Source organism: Ictidomys tridecemlineatus, chromosome 12 (genome assembly GCF_052094955.1).
Source record: "Ictidomys tridecemlineatus isolate mIctTri1 chromosome 12, mIctTri1.hap1, whole genome shotgun sequence".
NCBI lineage: Eukaryota > Metazoa > Chordata > Mammalia > Rodentia > Sciuridae > Ictidomys > Ictidomys tridecemlineatus.
In genome coordinates, this window is record NC_135488.1 from 12884942 (window position 1) to 12906714 (window position 21773).

General features: G+C 54.1%; 1 protein-coding gene and 1 long non-coding RNA gene across 5 annotated transcripts in view; one reads left to right on the forward strand and one right to left on the reverse strand.

The window, feature by feature from the left end:
* Positions 1 to 1115: 1115 nt before the first annotated feature.
* LOC144369041 (ral guanine nucleotide dissociation stimulator-like) overlaps positions 1116 to 21773 on the forward strand; it is a 58582-nt gene continuing 37924 nt past the window's right edge. For 2 of the 4 annotated variants that reach the window (XR_013428472.1, XM_078028114.1), the window contains exon 1: positions 8032 to 8543. The gene's annotated coding sequence lies outside the window, so the exon portion shown is untranslated. Of the gene's footprint in view, positions 6091 to 6683; positions 6836 to 6914; positions 6999 to 7344; positions 7596 to 8031; positions 8544 to 21773 lie in introns of those variants that run through there. The other 2 variants (XR_013428471.1, XR_013428470.1) reach the window with 2 other exon arrangements.
* LOC144369046 (uncharacterized) lies at positions 12651 to 17175 on the reverse strand. The gene is made up of 3 exons (XR_013428477.1): positions 17099 to 17175; positions 16396 to 16594; positions 12651 to 16206 (listed from the first exon to the last, which is right to left on the reverse strand). It is a non-coding gene; the product is annotated as an uncharacterized LOC144369046 (long non-coding RNA).

The window sequence follows — 21773 nt, forward strand, 5'->3', positions numbered from 1 at the left end:
GGGACCCGCCCTGACTGCTTTCTCCTTCTGGCCTCCTTCTCCCCATGACCAAAGCTCGTCCAGAACATTCCATGCTACACCTGCTGCCCCCAAGCCCACCCCTCTCCAGCTGTGTGGTCAGCTAGAGCCGAGGGCTCCCCATGGGCCCATGAGGGCCACTCCTCTCTCACCACCCCCTTCCCGAAGTGTGCCTTCAGGGGGCTCAGCACCTCACTCCAGGCAGGTGACAGACTGTGGAAAGAGGAGAGTCGCCAGCGCTCCTGCTGGGGCCTGTGCTTGGCCCTCTCTGGGGGGTGGTTGTCTAAGAAATCCTCACAAGAGGGTGTGTCCTGCACCCAGGAGCCACAAGGCTCCGTGATGCTGTGGTCCTTTGACTCCCCAAGTGGACTTCTCGGGGTGCCTTTGGTCACCTGCACTGGCTGTACTTCAAGTGTTCACAACCATGTGTGGCTGGTGCCGCCATGTTGGACAGTGGCCACCTAGGTGGTTCCACACCACAGGAAGTTCCACTGGGCAGCCCAGCCCTGGATGGCCCAACGGTGCCACTGACTTAGCTGCAGAATTCTGTGAGTGTGCATGGGGTAGCCCTCCTGGGTAGCCATCCAGGGAGTCCACGGTCATCTCCAGCTACCCAAGGGCATCCCCAGGTGGAAGATCCAGCACCATCAGAGCTGGCCCCATGCTGTGTGACCTGGAGGCAGGCCGGGAAGGACTCTCCTGGGGACACCTGGGTGTCAGCACCAAGCTACTGGGCCATCTCTGACTCTCACCATGGAGAACGAGAGCAAGGCTTTGGAAAAGTCCTGACTCCTGACAAAGAGGTCAGACTCCTGATGGAAGACCAGGGGAGCCTGGAGGGGAGTCCCCTATGTCCCTTGGTGATCAAGGGTCTTTCTTGCCAACTCTTGGTGGACTTGAAGGGGTGTCTTCTGGTCCCACAGCCTTCCTGGGAGAAATGCAGCCCAGGTGTTGGGGAGCAGAGGCCCCTGTGTGGGGTAAGCCTCTCTCTTCCCTCTCCACCAGAAGGAGCTCCAGAAGTCCAATAATGGAGAGCTTATCAAGCTCTTGAGGTCGGGCTGGGTGAGGGTCTGCCTGGAGCACAGGCTGATGCTAAGCTGGATGCGAAGTCAGGAGATGCCACAGATGGAGCTGAGACCTCACATGCTCAGCCAAAAGGCGGTGGGGCAGGAGGCACAGTGGGCGGCCCCATCAGAGCTCACAAACGCTGTCCAGTGCTTTCCTCTTGGGGTGCAAACCACCCAGGGGGTCCATGCGGGGGCCCCTCTCAGCAGCCTCTCTGTGTGAACAGGCCTTCCTCGACCCCTGAGGCTGTGGGTCCCCAGAGCACACGCACACACCCACATGTACACACACGGATGCACACGCCCATATGCACACACACAGAGGGGTGGAATCCCAACTCACAGAGGTGGAAAGGCTCCGATTCCTTCTTCCGGTCCCCACAGCACGTGCTGGTGTCCCACTTTGATTTGGCAGTCATCTTTTCTCCTTTCAATAGCTGTCAACTGCCAGCTGGTCCTTTGAAAATAATACTGAAAAAAAAAATGAAAAGAAAGCACATGAGACTTTTCAGAAAGTTTTCCCTGGACAGCCCAAGCCACTCAGTGGCCCATGAGGGGCCACTCCTCTCTCACCACGCCCTGCCCAAAGTGCACCTTCAGGGCTCATCACCTTACTCCAGGCAGGTGACAGAAGGTGGAGGTTGGACTGTGGTAAAAGGAGAGTCCTACGCGCTCCTGCTGGGGCCTGTGCTTGGCCGGCTGGGGGGAGGGGGGTCCTCTAACACCCTCCTCCTCACCTGCTGCCCCACCTGCCCTGCAGCTGCCCCCCTGAGCCGCCTCCTCCCTGTCTGCACCCCCTGGCACCATCCGCTCCACCCTCACTTCCTGGATTCCTTTCCCGGGTCCAGTCCATTCCAGACACAGCCCACAGCTGAGAAGCCCCAGTCCTCCCAGTCCTTCCGGGTGAAGTCCAGGAAGGAGCTGGCCTGGTCCCAGAAAAACAACTGCACACCTCACACCTCACACAGCGGCTTACCCGATTCTGACTGAGATGTTAATGGGATCACGGGGGTTTATTTAAATTGTAAATGACAAATAATTGACCGCATTGACTTCGCTGCTCTTCCTGGAGGCCTCCCTGCCCACTATTTTGGGGTCCCCAGGCCTCAGAGGTTAATTATCCAGGATGCTCCTCCTCAATATGCAAGCCCCAACCTCAGTGCCCGGTCAGTGCTGAGTGTCCTTCATAAACACCGCCGCCCATTCAGGTTTCTCAATCAATGTCACTTAGAAGACCAGGGACTGCGGCATGAGGAACGCTTAGCTCACAAAGTCAGTGTGTGGAGAGCCCGTGTTGGAGGAAGGCTGGAGGGAAGCCAGGACGCCCCGACCCTGCAGGGGGCCCCCAGACCCTGCTTCAGGCTCCTCTGTGACCCCCTTTCCGAAGTTCAGCTGCCTCCCCTCTGGGCCTCCTGCTGGTTTTAGGGGAGGAGAAAGAGAACATTTAGAAACAGCACAGTTCTGACCCACACCAAAAATACCCACATCAGAGCCTTACCCGTGACTCGGCTGGTGTGAAAGACGGCCTCCTTGTCACGGCTCAGTCACATGAGCTCAGAGACCAAAATAGAATGTTTGGCAACTAGTCAAGTATCATCCACCGCTGCACAGGGAAGGAGGGAGCGCCAGGAGCCCGGGTGCAGGGGTGGGGGCTGCGGGCTGCCTGCCACCTGCCCTGTGCTGGCCCCGGGGCCTGGGGCAAGGCAAGCCCTGCTTTCGTCAGGACAACGGAGACCGAGGGTGGGTGCCCTCCACGGACCCGCAGAGGAGGCTCACGGTGGGGGATGGCCCACTGCCTCGGAACGTCTCGGGCTGGCATCTTCTACTCCCGTGAAAGAGTCGAGAACCCAGGTCCCACGGAGACAGGGAGCCACCTCAGCTCCCGAGAGCCAGGCCTCTCCTTGCCAACCATGCACAGCCGTCGTCAGTCCATCAACCGAGAGGGTTGAAGACCCAAAGCACAATGAGGTGGTCCTGCTTTCCAGAGGGCAGCTCAGCAGCAGGGTGACCACTTCCCCCAGTCCAGCTGCCTAGGCTCCCCTGCCCTGGCACCCAGTCTTGCCTCTGGACACCGTGTGGCCTGTGCAGGGGCCCTGCACCCCAGGGCTCCCTCTTTCCCCTCTGGCACCTCCTGGCTTTCCCCACGGGGCCCTCTGCGTCCACCCCACATGCAAGCGGCCCCCTTTCTTCTTCCTCTGGCTCCCGCTGCCTCCTCACATGGTGCAAGGACGAGGGTCTCTCGGGCCTCTTTTATCAGGGTGCTGAGCCCTCCTGTGAGACTCGTGAGCCACCCCCAGAGCCCCACCTGCTTCACCCCTGCGTGGGGTAAGGGCTGCACATACTGAGGGGCCGTAGCGGCCCTCACACCGCGCCCACTGCTGTTCTCCTGGTCTGCTCTTCCCGTATCGTCACCTGTGAAACCTGCCTGCTGGGGTTGGATGGGGTGGCCCCCCGGGTGGATGTGGAACTGGTGGGGGGTCCTCAGGTCGCTGTGGTGTGCCCGACCCTTGCGAGACCAGGTTACTGGTAGAAGCCTGTGCCTGGCCCTACCCAGCCTCCCAGGCCTCCCATTTCCAGATGTGATGGCTCCGCCATTGCCATTGCCGAGAGGTGGCACAGCCAAGAAGGCCCTCCCAGAGCTGGGCCCACGCAGGAACCCCATTTGAACCTCCCAAACTGTGAGCTGAACAATCTCCTTTTATCAGCAGCCCGCCTCAAGTATTTAGTTATAGCAACAAACGCTGATGATACGCTGCCCAACGTCTAGACCCAGTGACGGTCTTTAGCGGTGCTACCGACGGGAGCTCCCTGGTGAGACGTCCAGCCACCGTCTCCACACCCCAAGCACAGAGGCTGAAAGGGGCTCCCGGGTACAGATCACTGCTGCAGCTGTTCACTCACAGACCACGTACGCCCTTGGGAGGGTTCTCATCCCTCAGTGGGTTCTCATTCCCCTCCCGCAGGCCTGGGCACAGGGTCTGCGTAGCTGGGCTCAGCCATGACCCAGGAACCCAGGTCCACTGGCCCAGCCTGAGATGAGCAGAGGGTGAGCCTCCCAGGCCCTGCTCCTGGCCTTGTGATTGGTACCTGCTGACGCAAGGGTCCGCCCCTTTCTCACTCTCTCCTGCAGTGCGTGAGGGTCCTGCCGCTCCACATCCTCGCTGGCCCTGGAGCTGCGGTGTCTTGGATCTGGTCGCCCTGATGGGGCTGTGCTGGCATCGCACTGGCACTTCCCTGGTGCCCTGCATGTCTGGCGAGGCGTTGTGAGGTTTTCTTGTTCTCTCCTCATTTTCTTACTGCTGAATTAGAGTCCTGGGCATGACGTGGGTAACGGTCTTTTATCAGATGCATTTTTTTGCAAACATTTTCTCCCAGTCTATAGATGGTTTTCTCGTTTTTTGACATGTTTTTAATCTTGCACAGGTTTTTAATCTTGATGAAGTCAGCTTATTGGTTCTCTCTTCCACGGATCGTACCTTCGATATTGCTGTTTAAAAAGTTACCACCAGACCCAAGTCACCTGGGTCTCCTCCTGTTATCTGCAGGGAATTCTGTAGTTTTACATTGCACACCTCGACCCCTGATCCATTTGGGGTTGATTTCTGTGGGGGGAAGGTCTGTGTTCACATCCAGCTGTGCCAGCACCATTTTGAAAAGACAATCTTTGCTCCTATTTCAACTCTACCCTTTTGTCAAAGATGAGCTAACTGTATCTATGGGGGGGTCCACTGTGGACTCTCTATTCTGTTCCATTTATCATTTGTCTTTTGTTTTTCCAATCCCACACCGTCTTGTAGCTTTATGGTCAACCTTGGAGCTAGGTATGGACAGTCCTCAGACTGTGTCCCTTTTACCTCTCCAGCTAAACTCTAGGATCAGTGTGTTGATGACTACAAAATAACTTGCTGAGTGTGCCATCACATTTCCATGACTGTGACAAAAATACGGGAGAAAACCAACTTAAAGGAGAAAGGTTTGTTGGCTCACAGCTCCAGAGGTCTCAGCCCACACTTGGCTCCATGCTGCGGGCCTTTGGGGAAGCGGCACTTCATGGCGGGGAGTGTGCAGCAGAAGAGATGAGCTCACCTCCCGGCAGCTAGGAAACAGAGAGGAAAAGAAGGAGAGATTAAGGGAGTGTCCAGGGACAAAGTGTGGTTCCCAAGGGCACAGTCCCCAGGACTCTCTCCCCTCCACTGAGCCCCACCTCCTGTAGCTTCCGTCACCTCCCTGTATCCCATCAGGTTATGGGTCCATCAATGGGTTGATTCATTGATGATGTTAGAACCCTCACGATGTCATCATTCCCCAAAGCCCCTCTTCTGAACTCTGCTGCACTGGGGACCAAGCCTTTGGGAGTCATTAGAGATTCAAGCCACAACACTGAGATTTGAATTGTGATTGTTCAAATCCGTAGATCAAGTTGGGAAGAACTGATGTCTTGGCCACATCGAATCTGCCTATCCATGAACATGGGATGTCCACTGATTTAGTTCTCAGGAGATGTCCTTCTCTAGAGTCACATAGCGTTCCTCATATGGCTCATGTAAAAATGGGCTTAGCTTTATCACAAAATATTTCCCTTTGCGAGTGCTCATATACATGGTAATGTGTTTTTAATTTTAAAATCCATTTGTTCTTTGCTGGAATATAGAAAACCAATTGGCTTTTGCAAATTAACTTTGTGTTGTGCAATGTCTCTATATAATCAGGTATTCACTCCAGGAACTTTTGTCAATTCTTTGGGGTTTTCTACATAAATGATCATATCTTCTGTACACAAGGACAGTTTTATTTCTCCCTTTCCAAACTGTGTACCTTTAATCCCTTTCTTGTTTCCTTGCAGTGTGTAGGCCTCCCATGTGATGTTACAGAAGATGTGAGAAGGGGAATCCCCCCCCCTCTTGTGTCTGATCTCAAAACCATTCTAGAGTCAAGGCTTCCTGCGGAATGCTGGTTCTTGGAGTCTCAGCAGAGCAGAGGCGAAGAACTGGCTACTGCTGCTTAGTAGGTGAGGTGAGGCACGACTTGGCTCACCAGTAGCCAGGCTCATGGACAGGGCATGCTGGGCAGCACGGTTAATTAGCCATCCACTTTGCCATAGCCAACTGGAAGCTTAGAAGTGTGAACTGTGTGGACTCAGGGGGAAAACCCAGCTCTTGCTCACGGGAGGGCTAAGCAGGGAGAAGGCGGGCAGGATTGACAAGCTCTTGAGAGGTTGGTGTGACTTCCCGTCCCTGGTTGAATCCGGGAGCTCAGCCCCAAAAGAGATGCTGGCCCCTCTGAGGTGAATGTAGGAATGGTCAGTGGGAGGGAGGGGACCCTGGTGGCTCAGGGCACCTTCTCAAGAAGAGATGTGGAGGGGAAGATGTTCAGTCACAGCACCCTCGAGGGCAGCCAGAGGGCAGAACCCAGTAGCTGGGATGCTGAAAGGGTGGACACATGGGGCAGTCCTCAGGCCTGCTCCTTGTGTCCACTCACTGCTCCTCTGGGGAACCCTGGACATGTGCTTGAGATGGGGGGTTCTGTAAATGTGGGGGGCGAGGGACAAGGTGTCAAGAGAGCCAACAATTGGAAGGAATAAAATAAGATTCTTTTTTTGAGGTGGGAAAATCAGTGCCCGGCAAGGACCTGACCAGCCCTCCTCAACATTGTCAAGGTCACAAGAGACAAGGAAACTCTGAGAAACTGTCCCAGCCTCAAGAGTCCTAAGGAGGTCTGAGAGCCGAAGGTCACGTGGGACCTGGGAGGATCAGGTGAGGCCTGAGGAGGTCCTGGTTCAGCCTGGGCCTCAGTGGATGGTATCCCATCTGAAGGGCCCCTTCTGTATCGCAGATCGGCAGCCGACTCCTGATGCTAACGGCAGGGGACACAGGCTGTGAGGTGCAGGGGAACTGCTGGTCACTGTGCAGATTTTCTGTAAGTTCATGACTGCTCCGAAATAAAGCGTTTCTTAAAAATCTCCCTCCGTTTATCTAGAGTGTTCAAATTCATAGACGCAGACGTAGGGCAGTGGCTGCCAGGGGCTGGGGAAGGGGCACCGGGAGCTTGGGTCTGATGGGGACGGAGGAGTGCTGTGGGTGGAGTGTGGGGACGGGGCGCAGCAGCTGGGCCTGCTGGATGCCGCTGAGCTGTGCAGGCAGCCTTGGCCGAGGTGGCCTGCTACACTCGTGTGTGTGTGTGTGTGTGTGTGTGTGTGTGTGTGTGTGTGTGTGTGTGCCGTGATTGATGGTTTTTAATTCCCTCCTTCCTCCCGCTGTTGTAGCCCCACACTGTGTTATGGGCTATTCTGGAAACCCGCTGGCTGGCATCTGTCCTCCAAGCCCTGGGGTCCTTGGGGTGCCCAGCTCAGGAACGAGCGTCTACACCCAGTGCTGTCCTGTGCTGGGAAGGCACGTGCCGGCCAGGCGTCTGCACCCCTGTCTGCAGGTCAGCGCCCCGTGGACCCAGCCTGGTGCTGCACTGCTGCTGGCCACAGCTTCACAGCCTCCCAGTGTCCTGCGGAGCATCCAATAGGTAGGTATGTGGCCGCCTGTGGTTGATGGTGGCTTCTGCAGGACCTTCATGGGGGGACTCTGCTGGGGGACTCTGCTCTGGGCCTCTCCGTCCCTGCCACAGAGTGCGGAGACCGTTTTCCTAACAGTTTCCCTTTCCTGCTTTCACGGTGTCTTTCCCACCCAACGTCCCCTCCCCTCTGGTGACAGCCGTTCACTGCTGGTGGCAGGCTTCCTCCGGGCGTGATAAGTCGTCCTCATTGTCTTTCCAACAGCCCCACAGCCAATAAAAACCAGCCAAACAGTGAAAGGACACTCAGACTTAAAGGTTCTGTGCCTTTAAACAAACAGCCCAGTGAAAAGGAGCCTTCAGTGAGCAGGGGCAGCACCTGGGGGCAGGCGGGGCTGGGGCTGGGTGCACTGGGAGGGGTGGGAGCTGCCTCGGGGGTGGCCTAGGACACAGGGCTCACCTAGCTGTTGAGAGCCACGGCCAAAGGGGCCCCAGCAAACTTCCAGCTGCCAGCAAGCTTCAGACTGCCAGCTGATGATTGGTTCACAGTGGCCCCAGCAACATCTAGCTGATTGGCTCCTCTGCGGTGATGTTCATTGGGCTGTTTCCCTGCCCTTCAGACTGCCAGCTGATGATTGGCTCACAGCGGCCCCAGCAACATCTAGCTGATTGGCTCCTCCACGGAGCTGCTCATTGGGGGACTTCTTTGGCTCCGCCCACGTGACCCAGCCAATCGGCCTCAAGAGCAGGAGGATTGTGGGAGGTTAGGAGGTTGGTGTGAGGAGAGGCTTGTGGAAGCCAGTGGTGGCAGTTGGGCTCTGAGGGTTTTTTCCCTGAGGAACTGTTTTGTTTGGCGTTTGTAGTTCTAAAAATAAAGTTAGTTTCTTTTTGACAAGTGGCTCCTGATTTGAGCCAAGCCAGACTTCGGCATTTGGTGGCTCGCACGGGGAACAACTGAGGGTAAGTAAACTGCTCGCCCCTGAGGGCAGGGCGAGAGGATGGATAGCCATTTTAAGTGTCCTCTTTTGTTTTGCTTCGTTTTTGTTTTAACTTTCCTGTCCCTGGAGATGAGTAAGAGGGAAGAAAAACCACTCACATCTGAGGAAAAACTATTTGCGTCTGAGGAACAGATAGGGAGAAAGGACGGATGCATATGTCAGGAGGATAGCAAGGCTGTTATAATGATTTTGTGTGGTTCCATTTTTATTGGATTCTGTCTCGGTTTGGTTTGGTGTTATCTTGCTGGGGCCCCTTTGGCTGTGGCTCTCAACACCTAGCCACTGAGGGGCAAGGACTGCTCTTTCTGTCCCTGACTGTGTACCTGTGGTGACTGGGCGTGGCACCCCTAAGTTCCCAGGGAATGTTCACAAAACCCACGTCCAGGTCTTGGTCTCCTCTGCTCTGGGGCAGGTGCTTGGGGTGGGGGGCGGGACTGCCAGGATCTGTGGCTTGAAAGGCAGGGTCACCAAGGGCAGCCAGGTGAGGTCACAGGGCAGCGACCTGGGGCAGTCAAGCTCATCTCCCTTCTCAGGCGCCTGGTTGTCAGCTGCTCCCCATCTTGTCCCCCTCAGCAAGGGACAACAAGCCCTTTCCTGTCTCACCAGACGTGGGAGGGGAAGGAGAAAGTGCAAGCTCTGCCCAATCCCTGTGCCCATCCAACTCCTCTCCCCTCCCAGTCCTCCCTGGGCCTGGATACAGAGGAGGACCTGGCAGGGCACCACACCCAGGTCCCTCCTGGCCCTGCAGCCCACACCTGTCCACGCTGGGGTCCAGGATGAGCCCTGCCGGGGTGGGGCCAGCAGAGGCTGCAGCAGTCCGCCAGCCGGGCCTTCCCGGGGTGAGCAGCAGAGAGGGCTGCCGGGGGCAGGCTCGGGGTGGGACCTGAGGTCCTCAGAGCGTCCATAGAGGGCAGGGTGGGGGAAGGGGCTGGGGTGGGCATGGGGGGAAGAGGAGGGGAGCTCCAGCGGGCTGTAGGGGTTGACGGCAGGCCATCTCGGGGCACGAGGACACCCAGAGAGCTGGTGGAACACTGCTTCCAGGAGCCTCAGTGAGGGCGCGTCCCCAGGAGGGTGGCCCGGAAGTTGTGCCCTGAGCAGGGCCTGGGTCTCGCCCTGCCATCGCTGGGGTTGGGATAGAAGGGAATGGCAGAGTTGGGGCCCTCGTCCTCTCCTGGCCTTGGACATCAGGAGCTGCAGAAGTGTCGTCCCCCTGGGCACGGCCCATCCGAGGTGGCTCAGTGGAGCCACTGCCCAGTCTCTGGCACTAAGGACTGCCTCGTCACCCAGGGCTGCGGGCTGCACAAGTCCATCTCCCTGGGGGGGCGCTGAGCCCTGGCTTCCTTCCCCCTCATAGGACTCAGAGGGACACGCAAGCTCCAAACAGAACCCCGAATAGAGACGGTGGACAGAGGCTGCTGGGCTGCTTCTAGGGCAGGCAGGGCCACAAGTCCTCATCTTTGTGGCCCTGCCTCTGGCCTGTGCAGGACCCTGGGCCAGCTGCGTCCTGCTTGAGGCCACAGCAGTGGCCCATCGATCCCATCTGTCCCCGGAGTCAGAAAAGGACCTGGGACTTTAAAAATCCCCAGCAGTTGACACAAAAGGCCCTTTCAGGGCATTTCAGCTAACGAGGGACCTGAAGTCCAGGTCCTGAGTGGCCGATCTCTGTCCACACTGCCCTGAGAGAAAACAGACATCAAAGTCAGCCAGGCCCACGCTGCAGGTCTCCCTGGGGGCTTCGACCCCGGCAATTGCTGAGATTTCCCCCTTCACCACACAAGCTGAGTGTCTGGATGTCAGCCGCCCTGGGCACCCACCTCCATGTAGAGCAGATGTGCAGACTGGTAGCCCAAACGAGGTCAGGTCAGCCACCTCTGACACCGTAAGTGCTGCCTCCAGTCAGGCTGCTTTCTTCTGCGGGATCTTTGGGGCCTCCTTTGATGTGGCTGCGGGCACAGGGCTTCCATCCCGCAGAGACGAGCCATCATCCAGAATGCAGCTCTTGGAGTCAGTGATGGATGGGGTCATTTCTGGAGCACCCCAGCTGGCCCAGCTTGGCCTAGACACGGGCCCTTCTGCCTCCCCATCAAGGGCATTGGTGGAGGCTGTGGGATCCACTCAGGTATCCAGTCATTGGAGCTCACGGGGCATGGTGATGCGGTTCACACTACCAGCCCCTGTTGTGCACATGGTGGGCGTGGAAGGAGGTGAGCACAGTCCTGCCCCGCTCCACGTCTGTGTGCAGAAGACCGGAGGCCATTAAAGCACACCAGAGACGAGCCGGCTGTTAATGGAGAGGCTACTCAGTGCTCCACACTGTCACAGGCAAGTGGCCTGAGGTTTGGACACTTGGCTCCACTTTGTAGGTGGGGTTTGAAGACCCCAGAAGTGGGTCGGGACGTGGCCTCTGCCCTCACTCTCCCATCAGGGGTGGCTGTCGCTGGGCTGTCTCCACCGTCAGCCAAGGGAAGCCCCGGCAGGGATGAGGGCGGGCCCAGGTGGCTCTCGGGGATGAGCAGAGGCTCCTGGCACTGCCAGCACAGGGCACACGCTGGCCCAGGGTGGGTAGGGTTTGGACAAGAGGAGAGGGCCACTGGATAGGAGGCGAGAGCCGAGAGTGGAGCCGGGGTGGTGCTGGCCGCCGTCAGAACCACAGGCTTGGAGTCCCCGCTGCGTGCAGAGAGCAGCCCAGGAGACCAGGGAGCCCTGGCTCACACCGCGCAGTGGACGCCCCCACTGGCCACACCTACTGGACCACATCAGGACTCTGCAGAGCCGGAGGACACAGAGCCCTGGCCCCGGTGGGGACCCACAGCTCAGGTCCCAATTCCCGCTGCTCTGCCCCCAGACTAGAAGGGTGCTCTCCAGGGAGTTTCCCACGGGTGGAGACCCTGCCCAGGGCCTTGGCCACAGCAGCCAGCTCCTTCCTGCCTTTCAGCCTCCTGCCAATCCAAGCCCAGTCCCCGGGTTGCCATCTGCCACAGCCGGCCTGCTCCCCACTGCAGGCTGCTGGGTGCCGGGCTGTTAGTGCTTTACGTTAGTTTAGTGCAGTTGGAGTCCAAGTGAAAGGAAGCTGGCAAAGCTGAAGCCCCAACTCTGCTTTGGATAAAAGAGGCAAAACAATTAAGTTGTACATAAACGTATCAAAAAAGTGCAAATAAAGAACTTCCCAATGATAAACAGTTATTAGATCTGTGGTTAGGAATGACCTTCAAAATTGCTACAAATGATGATCTGTTAGAACACATAAAATAAATACTTAACACTTAATATCTATATGCAACACATTTAAGATATTATGCAATATATTAATATATTAATAACATTAATATATTATGCAATATATTATAGTGAATTTAATTTGATCATATAATAAAATACTTTGCATAAGAAATTGCTGTTCTATATGAAATAACTAAATTTGTCTGACTTAAAAAAATAAGTTAAGAAAACATCTTCACAAAACAAATATCCTTCAGTTTTTCTTTTTTAAAATATTTCATTGCATATATGACATACTGGGGTAATAATGATGCCTGATACTGACATACCCCTGAAGACTGCAGAATACTATTTGGTCATGATCTTACACAACATATTAGATACATGATCTCAATTCTAAGATTTTTCTGGCTCACTTTTCTTCAAATTTAACTACTGTTTAAATTTAAATTTAAAATTTTAGCTGATAAAACAAAAAGCACCATCACTCAGAAGTTCACAATGATTTCTGATAATTTTTTATTTTAGGATGGATTTTCCTAGTGGTACAACTGTTACTGGCACTGTGACAACATTGGGATAAGTTTCTGATATTTTATTTCAAAATATAACCTTTAGTATATCTAGAGCCGACGATTCTCACACAATTTTTCTATCAAGATTTAACTCTCCATACAAATCAGTTTTAATTAGATTCAGTGTGAATCTGATTTTAAATATAAATAAACACAGTAGCATTTTCCCTTACAGACACTTATTTTTCTTACAATTATTCAGCCATATTGATTGCACAAATCAGTGGCTTCTACAGCTGTATATGACCCTCCCTCCAGCCCTCTCACCTCCTCCCGTCCCCTCGCTCTTCCCCAAGACTCTCTCTTCTATTTTCCTGTCGTTTTCCCCACATATGAGAGAAAATATTTGATATTTGTCTGTTTCAGGTTAATTTTTCTTAATATGACTTCCTCCAGTCCTATCCGTTTTTCTGAAAAAATGACAGGATTTCATTCTTTGTGGCTGAATCATACTCTATTTTGTACATTTACCATTTTTTTTTGCAAGAGTTAAAGGAGTAAGATTTATTTAAGAATAGAAATAGGAGCAAGACTCTCGCAGGGTGAGAGGGGACCCGAACAGCAGGTTTCCATATATATATAAATGTGAGTGTGTGTGTGACTGTGTGTGTGTGTGTGTGTATTCGTTCAATTCCCATCATATACATATACATATGATACTGGGAGTTGATGCCAGGTATGCTTAGCCATGGAGTGGCATCCATAACCCTTTTTAAAATTCTATTTACAGACAAGGTCTTGCTGAGCTGCTTAGGGCCTCGCTAAGTTGCTGAGGCTGGCTTTGAACTTTCGATCCTCCTGCATCAGCCTCCTGAGCCTCTGGGATTACAGGTGTGGGTCACTGTGCTCGGCATACCATATTTTTTTAAAGCCATCCATCTGTTGATGGGCATTAGGCTGATTCCATATCTTGGCTATTGTGAATTGTGCTGCAATGGACATGGGTGTGTAAGTGTCTCTTTTGTAAATTTTTTTTTAGTTGTAGATGGACACGATTAATTGATTGATTGATTGATTTATATTTATTGGCCATTTGTACTCCTTTGAGATGGGTGCTCAGATCACTTACACGCTCTCATTCTTTTCAGCCTTTTTGAATCCTTTGTATCCTCTGGATAGCAACCCTCTGTCAGACGAAGGGCTGGCGAGATTTCCTCCCCATTCAGGCTCTCTCTGTACTCTGTGGACTGTCTCCCTGGCTCTGCAGAAGCTTTTTAATTTGACGCGATTCCATTTGTCAATTCTTGCTTTTAGATCCTGAGCTGTTGGAGTCCTAGTCAGGAAATTGTTTACTGTGCCTACATCTTGAAAGGCTACCCCTGTTTTCTTCCAGCAATTTCAAAGTGTCAGGTCTTACATGAAGGTCTTTGATCCATTTTGAGTTTACTTTTGTACAGGGCGAGAGGTAGAATCCAGTAAGGAGAAGAAATTATGTACGTCCCATCACCAAGTTCATCTTTGCCAGTTTGGTTCCTTTTTATTAAGTGAAGGGTTTCACTCTTCTGTTATGGGTTTTCCAGCGGATTCTGGTTCCTGGCTGTTGTCCTGCTTGGCTTCTTACATGTGCTGGACACTGAATCCTGCAGAGGACTTGCCACCTGTATCCTCCTAAAGGCAGATCCTCCTCATCAACAAGAGTCCCAGTGCCCTCAGTTCTCTGTCACCTACCTGGAGAAACAAGCTTGACTCCGGACTTGTTACTACGTTGTGAAATAGGGTTTACTTTTTTTTGTCTTTTTGCACCTAGATTATTGGTGAGGTTGGTCTGGGATTTTCTAGTTTCACAGTGTCCTTGTTCAATCCTGATCTCAAATCATGCCAGTGTCGAACCGAGTCAGATATTTTGTTTGTTTTATCTATTCTCAAGTACAAGCTGTGTAAGGGAAACAATTCTCTGTTCATTGAAGCTTTCGTAAAATTCTCTTTGAAAAAATCACCAGAACCTGGCGTCCGAATGATTTTTATAAATTTGGTTTTGCTTACAATGCTGTGTAAGTTTTCAATTTTACTACCAGAAACAGCTACTGATGACGTTCTCGATGCCTAGCGTTCCTGATGCGTCTGTGAACCCTTTCTATACTCCTCCTGTTCCTGCGCTTCCTATTTTATTCCCTTGACCTTGACCTTCCTACTCAGTTGATTTTTTTTTTCCATTTGTTTCCAAAGAAATAGCTTTGATTTTATGGATCGTCCACAGTTTGTCTGACTTTTTGTTTTGTTAATTTCTGCCTTTATTTATTATTTCCTTTTTCTCTCTAATGGATCACTCTGTTTTAGAAGGTTCTGAAATCAAATAATTAACTGGTCGGCTTTATAGCCTTATTTTAAAAATGCATCAAGAGCTATGAGTTTACTTTTAAGGGCTGCTTTAGCTATGTCTCAGGAGTTCTAATGCCAAGTGGCACTTCATCCCAGCAGTTTTAGATATTTGGTTATTGACACCCTGATTGGTTCTATGATCCATGAAGTATGGTTTAGTGAATCTTTTTCTAATTATTGTCAACTTTCTCGGCTACTTGGATTCCAGCATTTCTCCCTCCAGGGGCACATAGAAGGTTCGTGCATTATCTAAGTAGGTAACACAGACTCCAGAGGCTTTGGAAGGTCATTTGGCCGCATTGACCCTGCTCTACCCAGTACTTGCTCATGTTGTCTCCCTGCCATGGCTCTGGCCGCGGGGATGCAGTTTTAGTGATCCTGTCTGGCTCTGGTTTGGGAGCCATTGAACTACCTCTCCCCGTGTATTCAGTCAACTACAACACAGGGTTCTACCCAGCGTTTTCACAACTGTGACTGAGAATCCTGACAAGGGCCATTTTAGAGGAGGAAACACCTATTTGAGGCTCGCCTTTTCAGAGGTTCCGCCCACAGGTGGCCGGCTCTGCTCCTCAGGGCTTGGGCACGTCATGACGGAGAGCGGGGCGGAGGGAAGTGCTCCCAGGGTGATGGGGAAACAGAGACTGAGCTCAGCTCACCCATATAGAAACCCCAAAGCCACCCCCAGGGACCCACCTCGCTCAGCCACACCCAGTCCATCCTATGGGGGATCAACCACTGACGGGTCAAGGCTCTCCTGACCCAGTCATCTCACCTGGGAACCGGCCTCACTGTCTCTTCCATGAGCTTTTGGGGGGCACCTCTTACCTAAACCACAATAAACACAAGCTGTTGATATGACAATGTTTTATTTTCCTAATTCGTTCTCAAGTTATTTCATCTTTACCTCCTTCTCTCGCTGCTCTCACCCCATATTTTGATTCAATTTTCTTAAATAAATAATTCTCGTCAGGGGTTCAATAGATTGGCTACAACCCTTTTCTCCATTCCTCTGCCTGGGATTGTCTGTAGCGGGCTGCTCTGTCCCCTGCGGTCACTTATCTTCTGGCTGGACTATGTCCCCTAGCAGCTTTCTCCTTAATGATCTCCAAGGGGGAAGCTTGTTCCCCTCTCTGAACTCTGAGGACCTCCTCTGCCCTTGCCCCTGAACAGCAGTTTCAGGGAACTCCGAGGACCATATCCACAGTCCTCCTGGCACGTCGAGGCTGCTCACTCCTTGTCCTCACACACACATCGCAGCTGAGGACGCTGCGTTGCAGTCTCGTTGCTCTTCTTTTGGAATGCCTTTTCTTCCTCCTTTCTGCACTGTAACTGTCATCGTGACCGACACACTTCCTGCCTAGCACTTGGTCTGCTCATTAACTCAGAGCTCCTGATTCTTTGTCCAACCTCAAGGATTTCTGGCCACCTGTCTTCAAATGTCGCTCCTTTGCTATGTTCTTATTCTTTTCCGTGTGTACGTTGGAAGCTCATTTCATTTTCTGTATCTCTTCTCTATTTGAAGAAAAAAAAATCATCAATTAGATATGAACTAAAAATAGATCCATTATTTTAAGAAGCCAAATTAAGGATCCTAGGAATAAAAAATAGAATCATTGGAAAATCATTTTTTAAACCCCAAGTGGAAGTGAAAGAATTTGTGAACTGGAAAGCGGCCCCTGAAGCTCATTCTGAATAAAATACCTGGAGGCAAACCTCAAGACGTGGGGGGTGAAGAGATCCAGAAAGCGCACTGGGCGGTCAGTCCCTGGCCCTCACTCCTGGTGCTGGGTCACTCTCGGCTTCAGGTGGACTTTTGTCGGAGCCCTTGTCTCCTCTCCACCACGTGCTTCTTCTTCCGGTCCGGGGAGGGCCGTCTTCGCCGTCTGAGTGTCGATAATCCCTGATATGTGTAAATGATATACATGTCACATATGGCAAAGGAAAGGTGTTCCAAAGAGCAGCGACGGGCATGTGGACGAGGAGGGAGCAGCGTTGGAGAGGAGGCACAGTTCCAAGTCTGAACTGGATGCCGAGTGTCCTGGAGTCCAGCCCCATGACCCTAGGCCTGCTCACTGGAGGTGTCTGGGCTGAATGAATGCGGAGGAGCCACTTCTCCAAGCCCCTGACTCCAGGGGCTCTGGGTCGACTCCCTCTGAGGTTGAGGCTGCAGAGAGCCAGCCTCCGGTGCCAGAGGGGACCAGGGCATGGTGCATGTCCAACCCCGAGGCCACCATGAGTACAGGACGGGGTTTCCTGCCTGCGTCTTGAGAGCAGGCTGCTGGGCAGCCTAATGAAGATGGGGTGCGAGGCTCTGCTGCAGTGGGACCCAGCGAGGCTGCATGGACAGGCCAGCCAGGCCGCCTTTCCCATGGGGCACAGTGAAGACCAGACCGACTGCACTGACCTGAAGAGGTGGTCAGCCAATTCCCGTCTTGAAGTCCACGAATCAGCTGCTGCCTGGTAAAGAAACACTTGATTTGTCAGTGCTGTGGGCTGGCCAGAAGCGGCCGGATTGCTGAGGGTGTCCACCATGGCAGGGAGAGGTGGATCCCCAAGCCGGGCATGCTGCCCCTCTTGGTAGAGGTTGCAGTTACAGATCAGCGTGTCCCACCTACTTAGAGCCAAACCCAGGACTTCGTGGAAATTGGTGAAATATTTGTGCCAAGGGGCCCCTGCTGAGTGCCCTATGGAGACAGTCTGCCATGGGGCAGTGCTGCCCTGACTTCAGGGGACGTGGGAGGGGGGATAGCAGCACGGGCACCAGGTACCTGCACCATGCATGCTCAGCACAGTGTGACATCTGTTCTCCATGCCAAGGGGACTGACGGGCATACTTGCAGCAAGCGGAGGCTGAATCAGTGGCCAGTGAAACAGTGGCCACACCTTGGCCTTCTAAAAATCCCATCAGTTTAATCTCATTTAACCCAAACCCCATCCTGGGAGGATCTGCAGGCAACTGAACGGTGTTAGGCTGTGCTGAGCCGCGAATCTGACTTAGGGAAAAAGGTAGAGGCTGCCTCAGCCAAAGCCCAGCCACTTGCCCCCTGCGAAGTCCTTCCTGCACTGACTCTGGTGGACGAGGACCCGTCCCATGGAGCATACCTGCAGATGGAGCTCATCCTCTCAGGAAATGATGCTGAACCTGGGTTCTGTGTTTTAAGATATGCTGGACAGGCCTGACGCGCTGGTGCTCTGGTCACTTGGCATCAAGCCTGGCCCCAGCAGGTCACATCTGCAAATGAGCAAATTGATGAATCAGGGGGTTGTCAACTGCCTGGTTTGGTGGTGACTTTGAAATGACCTCAGCCATTACCCTGGGGAATCAACCTACAATGTCCCCTGCTCCTTTCATGTACCCTGGGGACCTGCCCCGCGGGGGCCACTTCCCGAGGGCGGGCTGTCTTGTGGGTCACCGTCCACTTCAATGCCCTGGACGCCCGCGTCAGCACAGGCTGCCGTTGTCTTGGAAGTGCGTTGCTCCCTCTGCAGTGAGACAGCGGCTTCCGTGTGGGTGCCTGAAACCCCAGCCCCGGGCAGTGCCACCTTGGGTCGGGGTGGGCAAGCCAGGCCGGCTTCCTCATCTGGGGTTCCCTCCCTGCTCTCCCTCCTGCAGGTGCCATCAGAAAATCTGGGCCCCTGGGAAAGCAGGAGGAGAAGGCTTCTCTCCGTCTCCCAGGAAGCCCAGCCATTGTTCTCATCAGGCTCAGAAGAACAGGACCCAAAGGTGCGGTGCAGCTCCTGCTCAGCCCTCTTCTTCCCCCTCCCTGCCCCCGGGGGATGATCAGCCCCCGATGGAACAATGCAGGAGAGGACATCCCAGGTTGCACTCTGACCTCCACCTGTACCTGCAGTCACTGACCTCCACTGGCAAGTCAGGGCCCCAGGCCTGGAGGGACTTTCTACAGCACTTTCCAGTAGATGGGGTCTCATCAGTGGACGTGAGACAAAGCGTGCGGCAGCTGCGGGCCGTGTCAAGGAGTGACTTAGAGACAGCACAGGGGACAGAGGGTGGGAATTCTTGAGTCCACACCCTCTGTCCCCATGGGTAACTCCTTTGGCCCTTCTTTGCACGATGCCCTTCTATGGGCCGCCAATGCGCCAGAGCTGCTGCTCTTACCTGCAGACTTTGAGTCCGGGTCAGGCAGCACGAGGTGGCTGACCTCCTCTCGGAGCCCGGGGAGCTTCTGGCCGAGCGGGAGCGGCTTTCCCTGTAGATCATGTGACACACCGTGGCAATTGAGGGTAGAGCTCGACTGTGTGCCTCAGGTCTTTGACCTTCCATTTTCTCTTCTGCAAAAGGGAACACGGACCCCGAAGCTCACGGTTGCAGAGCACCTTGCGGGTTTGACAGTGTCCCTGAATGCTGGCCGGCGATGGCAGCTCTGGTGGCGGCTACCACGGGGGGTCACTGGGATGACACAGTGCTGTCACTTTGTGCAGGTCCTGTTGGTGAGGAAGGCTCCGTCACAAACATTTATTGATCAAATACCTGCTTCGTGGGGACAGCACAGGGTGCCCACGCCACCAAGCCAACATTGTCTTCTTCTTTCTCTCAAAAATCTCCAGTTGGGTCTGATGATAGAAATTTGCTCGGTAGATAATGATCCTCCAAAGACGCGCAAGTCCTAATTCTAGGACTACCTTGCCTCATGCGGCAACTGGAGATGATCCAGGATTCTCTGGGTGGTCCGGCGGAACCTCAGGGTGCTCACAGTGAAATAGGGAACCAGGGAAAGTCTCAGAAAGAGGGCGGCAGGAGAGACGGGCGGGTGTGCTGCCTTTGGATGGAGGAAGGGCCCTGAGCCTAGGGTGTGGGCACCACTGGACGTTGCAAGGGCTGGGGGCTGTGTCCTGCCCCAGAGCCCCCAGGAGAGGCTGCCTGCCCCACCCTAATGTAGCCCACCAGGACCCACCTCTGACCTCTGACCTCCAGAGCTTTGGGCTGCTTTGTGCCACTGTTTTGGGGCACTTGGTTACAGCAGCCATAGACACGAACCCACTGGGAATCTGACACAAGTTCCCTATGTCCAGCCAAAACTGGCCAAGTGCTTGCTATAGCAGCCGCCGTAGCAGCTGCTGAATTCGTGGGAGGAAGGGGCCGGGGCCAGGCTCTGAGCCCCCGCCTGTGTGGAGCTCACGGTGCCACGGGAAGACCGTGTCCAGCACGTAGTGGGACATCTGGGAGGGATGTGTGCTGGATTAGGGCGTGGGGAGTCTTCTGTGGTCCCAGCCATGCAGCGGTCACTGAGACACTGCAGCCCCACCCGGCCACCTTCCCTTGCTGGCCACAGCAGGTGGGCAGAGTCGGGGCTGGAGGCCACGGGTCCCGGGTGCTGGGAGCTGAGCAGGGGCAGTGCTCCATGGAGCCCAGCACCTGGCTGGTCGCCCCTGACTGGAACCCCTTCCTTCTTCTCCCTGCGCTGTCAATCAGTAGAGAAGACACAGAGACATCTAGGGAGCACGGCTAATCAGACAGGCACTCCATTAATGAGGCACCATTTTCTGCACTTGATTCTCATTACAGTGAGTTTATTTTCGTTTCTTGTGTAGGAGAGAAAAAAACAGGTGCTCACATTTAGCCTCATCAGCTTCCTGTTACTGTTTGATTCACTTATTATTTTTAAAATAGGTCTATTTTTGAAGAAATGTGACCTGGAAGAGACCCACGGTATTTACTCCGGCGGCTGCTGGGCTGCTGCGGGAAGGCGTGTTCCCGGCGGGGGTAGGAGGAACCAGGGAGCCAGCTGCAGCTGGCCACACACACTGGCCGCCGCTGGTGTCCTTTGTCTGTCTGCACAAGTTCCTTCTCTTCCTTTCTCAGAGGGAAGGGCCTGCATTGACATCTCCAGGTCAGGTGACCAGGGCAGGCCCAGGGCAGGCTGCTGTTTGTGGGGGGGTTGCACCAGTTCCTAAAACGGGACCCTCTGTTCCCAGTCAGCTGGGCACCCTCCCTGAGGGCTCTGAGCCCACAACTAACCTCCTGCCCTCACCTGTCCCTGTCCGCAGTCAGGGTCCCTGTCCACCTGCAGATCCCAGTTTGGAGGTGCAGCTTAGGGACTGCGGTCCTCCCTGAGGGGCAATGGCACACAGTGACCACAGCTCAGAGTCTTCTTGCAAACAGAAGGGACGCCCCGTCTGCCTGCCCATGCGGGATCCGCGACGCTGGCCTCTCGTTGGAGTGCAGATGCGCCATCTTTCAGCCTCATCCCAGGGTCGTCCCGGCCTCCCGCCTGCCCTGTCCGTTTCCTTCGTGAAGGGCGGGCTTCATATAAAAATAGCCCTCCCGGGCATCGTGGGGCTCCTCGCAGGTTCCCATAGAAACCAGGCAGTGCAAACATGTGGAGGATTTTTTCTCAAATGAGCCCAAAATTTTATCCTCCAAAGATTCAGGGTCATTCTGTCTTACAATTTGGAAGAACCCTTGGCTGCTTACAGAAGGTCTTTAAAAAGGAATTGATAAAGTACCCTCATCCTCTCCGTTTCTCCTGCACTCTCACACACTGGTTTTGTTCCATTTTAGAGGAGCCACAAAATGTCACTTCCTGAGGTTTCCAACTCACCCCTCAGGAGCTGGGAAAAAAGCCCTTTTGAGATAGAACTCTCCCTCCCCAGACTCGGAAGGCAGAATGGGAAGAGATGCGTCACTCCTCCCGTTTCAGAGCTTGGCTTCGCCCGGGTTAGGTCACTGGGAAACTGTCCATCAAAGAAGGGAACCTGGCCTCCAGCTCTGAACGGGTCGTGGGAGGCAGGTGACACGGAGAAGCAGGGGCTCCCTCACGGCCCGGGGCACCCTGCCTTGCACAGCCCAGTTCAGTTGAGGTCAACTGCGCTTGGTCAGCGGAGGCCTCTTCAGGGCGTCAAGCTGGAGGGTCAGGAAGACGTGGAGCCAGGGCTTTCGTCCCTGTCCCTTGGTTTCCTTGGAGCTCGTGCTTGGCACAGGCGTGGAGGGCCAGGCCAGCAGACAGGAGCAGAGCCCAGCAGCCAGGCCATGAGGTCATCCCTCCAGGCCCAGCCGTCACTGGTGAAAGCCGCTCCTTGCAGGGAGGACAGCCCTGCAGAGGTGTGCTCCGGCTTCGCCC